The sequence below is a fragment of the Lathyrus oleraceus genome, chromosome 3, assembly GCF_024323335.1.
Source record: "Lathyrus oleraceus cultivar Zhongwan6 chromosome 3, CAAS_Psat_ZW6_1.0, whole genome shotgun sequence".
NCBI lineage: Eukaryota > Viridiplantae > Streptophyta > Magnoliopsida > Fabales > Fabaceae > Lathyrus > Lathyrus oleraceus.
In genome coordinates, this window is record NC_066581.1 from 18364192 (window position 1) to 18370191 (window position 6000).

Sequence of the window (6000 nt, forward strand, 5' to 3'; positions counted from 1 at the left end):
TCTTTGCAGGTCTCTTTGAGAACTGCAATAACATCAGCTTTGTCTGGTTGGTTTCCAGCTTTGGATGTTTCTCCTGACGTCAAGACAATGTTAGGGTCATGCTTGCCCAGGAACAATTTGTAGCTGAAAGCCAATGGACTCTCTCTTCTCCTCACTAAGTCATTATCTGTCAGGATATGTGGAAATTGATTCAGCACAATTCCACATATGAGAGATGGAAAGGCAATGGGTCCCTTCACACTAAAACTCCCAGCATGCTTCATTGTCTGATCAAAGATGTACGTGCCATAGTCCACCTTTGTCTTGGTTCCCACTGCATAGATGAACTTCCCTAATGCCACAGACACAGTTGACTTGTGATTAGTGGGTACCCAGTTGGCTGCTCCAACTTTGTGAAGTATTGCATACTTAACACTTAGTTGGCTGGCTACCAGCTTCCCTTTGAGAGGCCATTTCTGGACTTGCTTTGCTGTGATGACTTGACAGATAGTGTTGTCAGTCACTTCAAGTTCTGGCTGCACTTCATCTGGTCTTCCCAAATACAGATTTATCATTGAAGGGGAGAAGGTCACGCACTTGCCACGCACATAGACCTTTCTAAATTCTCTGGATTTCCCATCAGCACACTCCTCAGACAGATTAACAATGAACTCCTTCACTAGGGTCTCATAGCATTTAGGGAGTTTACTCACAGTTCTCATCAGTCCTGCTTCTTTGATGAGATCCACAATTTCCTTACACTCCAATGCATTCTGAGCCAGTTCTCTCTCCAAAGCCAGCCTCTTGTGGTATACATACTTCCACCTGTTAACACTGGAGGCAAAGTGGAAGGACACATTGTCAATGGGAACTTCTGGGACACTAGCAGCCAACTTGCTCGAAGAAGGCTTCTTTCTGGACATGGATGTTGTGACATCACATGGGACATCAGATTCAGACTCCACCACCACAACCTTGGTCTTCAACTTCTTGGGCACCTCTTTGCTCCAAGATTTTGTAGGTCCATAACCTTTCCTCTTCTGTGCACTCTCTGTCCCTGGTTGCTTGTGAGGACTTGTCTTATCAACTTCCTTGGAGGGGGACTTCTGCTCCACAGTCCTTTTCTCCCTCCTAGTCCTAACCCTCTTGGCTATCCTAGGAACGACTGTAGCCAGTAGTTCATTGTCAGAGAGCTCTTCCACGTTGACAGTTTCAGCTCTAGGGTTGTCCTTAACACCTTGAGTAGCATTGGCCTTCTCTCCTCTCACTTTGCCTAAGGGTTTTTCAATCTTTGACCTCTCATGAGCCTCTGGTTGCTCAACATTGTCAGTGACATTCTTTCTTAACACTACAGCTTTATCTTGACATGCAACAATATCAGGAATGATAGTGTTCAAGGGAACAGAAACCCCAGGAACATTCCGATTACCAGATAATATCTGAGTGACCATAGTTGCAATGGAGTTATGAACATACCTCGAGCCTTCCCTTGTTTGTTCATCAAGAGCGATTTCTGATGAAAATCCAGAGACCGTTTCCTTGGGCCTTCTTGCATGGGATGAAGTTGCCGCGTCAACAACAGGATCCTCCCGGGTAGGGTAGTGAGACTCAGTGCTGTGAGAGTCGGATACGGTGGTATAGGAGGTGGTATCGGATTGACGAGCCATGCTGAAAATCTCAGAGGGAAGATGAACCGTTTCTTTGGACGAGGGTTTGCACGAGTGGAGACTGAAGCGACTGAATGTGAAACGCTTTATGCAGGAGTAAGGTCTATTAGATTTTGACCAATCAGCGCTCACTATTTGTTTAATAACTTGACTTATTAAACAGTAGCTAACTAACTTCATTAGTTGCTATAACTTTTCAGACGCACGCATTCCCTTTTTGCCCTTACTAGTTTCACACTTAGTAATGTACAATGTCATGACATTCCGGGTGACATTGTACTCTGTTTGCATCAGGTTCCTCCATACTAGAGATGACCACTTGCCACCACAAGCTAGGTACTGAGTTTCTGCAGACGTCAATAATACACACCTCTGTCTATCCCTTGCTGTCATATCAGTTGTATGATGACCAATGGGAACCAAGGGCTCATTACTTTTGATCAGATACTTTCCATAGTCTGTCCTTTTATCGAAATTCAGATATGAGACTCTTCTCATAGCTCCCTTGGAAATGTTCTTCTTCACTCCTTTTACCTGAAGGGGATCAAGTCTTCCATGTCCCAGCTTCCCTTCCTGATCTCCCTTGGCCAAAGGGCACTTGGGAAGGTTGATAGAGTCTTTAGATTTCCATAGATAACAATTATCTTTGGATCTATCTCCTCTCATCACTTCTTGATTGCACCCATTCAACACCACACATCCTCCCTTGGTAAATTCCACCATGTATCCTTGGTCACACAACTGGCTTATGCTTATGAGGTTCACAGTTAGTCCTTTTACTAACAATACATCACTCAATTTTGGAGTTTCTGGACAGTCCAGCTTCCCAACACCCATGACTTCTCTTTTAGTTCCATCACCTAATGTCACAAACTTGGTGTTAGAAGGATGTAGGTTCACCACTAGGTTGTTCATCCCAGTCATATGCCTTGAGCAGCCACTATCAAGGTACCAATCTTGTCTGATATGTCCCCTTGAAGAAGTGTGAGCAAGGTTAGCAACACACTGTTGATTCTCAGGCGAGAAGTGAATCTTAGATGCCAGCTGCTTAGGATTGACCTGAGGTGTCTGCTTAGCCGCCCATGTTTGTTTCTTAATGGGGACATTATGAGTAGACACCTTTTTCTTAGGCCTACCTTGAGGGGTCTGGTTTGGGTAACCATGTAGCCTATAGCAGAATGGTTTTATGTGACCGAATCTACCACAGTAATGACATTTCCATCTCTTGAATTTCTTCTTCTGATGATTGTTCATTCTGGTTCCTCGATGTTGTGACTTTGGCTGTGACTTCCCTTTGGATTTCTGAACTTTAGCCTTTGGGCGTTTGCGTTCAGCTGAGGATCTTTTCCCAAAGCCTAAACCAGATGTGGTTCCAGACTTCTGTCCTGTCTTCAGGATTTCTTCCAAGGTGTCAGATCCCTTATTCAACATTTTGATGGATTTGGTCATTTGGTCTAGCTTAGAGATCAGCATAGAAATCTCCCCCTTCAGACCCTCTATGACTTTCAGCTGCTCTAGTTTCTCAGCTTCTAGCTCTTTGATGAGTTTCTTATGCTTTTCTCCTTGGATGCAAACTTCTGCACTTTTAACACATAATTCTTTATATGAGACAGCAAGCTCATCCAAGGTGAGTTCATCTCCACTTGAGTTATCCTCTGAGGCACAAACACTGGTCAGAGCAGTGACATGTTTGGCCGATTCTCCTTCAGATTCACTCTCAGTGTCTTCTTCTGACCAGGTGACAGATAGTCCTTTCCTTTGCCTCATGAGAACGTTAGGGCAGTCAGCCTTAATATGACCATATCCTTCACATCCATGGCACTGGGTTCCCTTGCCTTGGTTGACCTTTTTTTCAGAAGTTGATCTTTTATTTATGTCAGACGGGATGTTCTTGACATTAGATCTACCCTGTTGATCAAATTTCTTTATGAGCTTGTTGAATTGTCTCCCAAGCATGGCTAAGGCTTCTGATATACTTTCATCACCTCCAGTATATCCTGCTTCTGACTCCTCTTCAGCATTAGATACAAAAGCTATACTTTTGTTCTTCTTCTCAGCATACTCATCCAAGCCCATTTCAAAGGTTTGGAGGGAACCAATGAGTTCATCCACCTTCATGTTGCAGATGTCCTGCGCCTCCTCTATGGCTGTGACCTTCATAGCAAATCTCTTAGGCAAGGACCTGAGAATCTTTCTTACATGTTTCTCTTCAGCCATTTTCTCACCTAGTCCACCAGAGGTGTTTGCAATTTCAAGAATATTCATGTGAAAGTCATGAATAGTCTCATCCTCTTTCATCCTCAGATTTTCAAACTTGGTGGTCAGCATCTGAAGTTTGGACATCTTCACCTTGGAAGTACCTTCATGAGTTACCTTGAGGGTATCCCAAACTTCCTTAGCTAGTTCACAGTGGTGTACCAGCCTGAAGATGTTCTTGCTGATTCCATTGAACAATGCATTCAAGGCCTTGGAATTTCCAAGAGCTAATGCCTCTTGCTCCTTGTCCCACTCTTCTTCAGGAATCTGCACACTGACTCCATCTTCACCTGTCCTCATTGGATGTTCCCATCCTTTGTTGACAGCTCTCCAGACTTTGCTGTCTAGAGACCTTAAGAAGGCTATCATACGAGGCTTCCAGTCATCATAATTAGAGCCATCCAACATGGGTGGTCTATTTGAGTGTCCTAAATCCTTGTCCATGGTACTAGAAAGTAACTTCCCTAGATCTCACCCAGAAATTCACAAGCAGGGTGCCTGCTCTGATGCCAATTGAAATTCTAGTTATCAGACATTGGATGTCACACTGGTTGTTATGACATCCAATTCTGCACAGACAGGGATTATGCAGAACTTAACAGTAAGTGCAGTAAATAACACAAGTAATTGTTCACCCAATTCAGTCCAACATGACCTAAGTCTGGGGGCTACCAAGCCAGGGAGGAAATCCACTATTAGTAGTATCAATTCAAAGCTAAACTCACCCGTTTACAACTTATCACTTAATCCCTACCCAATGCAATTTCAATCTTAACCTAAGATCAGAGTTCCTACTCACTCCCCCTCAATCACCTCAGTGATTACTATCTTTAAACAATATTAAAGACAAGTTGAAGTCACACTTCAAACAACTCTTGATTGTGCTTCACAACTTTAATCAAGATACACAGCACTCACGCTTAAAAGCTTTGAGTGACACAACACTTACAACTCAATGAACACCCTATGCCAAAGCTATCATCTACTTGATAATGACTTGGCTTACAAGATACGTCTAATACAAGACTCAAAAAAATACAGCAGTGAAGTATGATGGACACACAAAATCTTCACGCCTCAAAATCCCTGAAACTGAATGAAGGAACGCCTTCCTTTTATATTGCAGTATCCTTGGCTTTTGCACCTGTATTCTCCTGAATTTAAGGTCACACAAGTTCCCATAAATTCAACATTTAGGTTACTAACAAATAGGCTATTTGTTAGGTTCATTGAATGTAGATTGGTTGTTGATTTCCTGGTTTTTCTCTAAGCTGTTGACTTCCTGAAGAATAGCCTGAGAAAAAGCTGAAACAGAAAACTGAACAACCTACAATATAGCATATGCTGTCAGGCATGAATGTCACGACATTCAGCTTGACATCAAGGTCCATATGCTGAGTCTGTTTTTCCAGAAAACAGACTGTACAATTTTGCTGATCTGTACATGATCAAAATGACCATACTACAATGAAAGCTTACATCAATAAATATCAAAGTGTCCAACTTAACATTTACACAATTGGCCTTAAGTTAGTTCTGTTATTCTCTTGAAGAACAAACTAAGTTACATGCTGAAGTATAGCAGATCACCACTCTGTCTAATGTTCAGTAGCTGCTGTCAATGATGAATGTCATAACATCCAGTTTGACATTCAGTCAGTAGGCCTTATGCCAGGTCTGGTCTTTCCTTGATAACCAGACTGGAAATAGATACTAAATTCTAACAGAACACCTGTTGTTCTATTCCTTAGTATCTGTTGACAGGTATGAATGTCACAGCATCCAGATTGACATTCAATAAGTCCTGTGTTAGCTAGTCCTGCAGTAACTACACTGTAGTCACACATACATGTCATGACATCAGTCAAGACATTAGTAATCATCTAGTGTTTTACCATATAATGCAGCCAATTAAACACCTACACCTTGGATCTGCCAGCTCAATTAATGAGCTCAGATCCAAGGGCTCTCGTTTTTTGCATTTTTCTAATTTCTGTTTTTATTTTGTTTATTTCCTTTTATTTCAAAAAATCATATCTCTCTCATTTTAATTCCAAAAAATATGGGACCAATTGCATTATTTCCCAAATAAATTCTA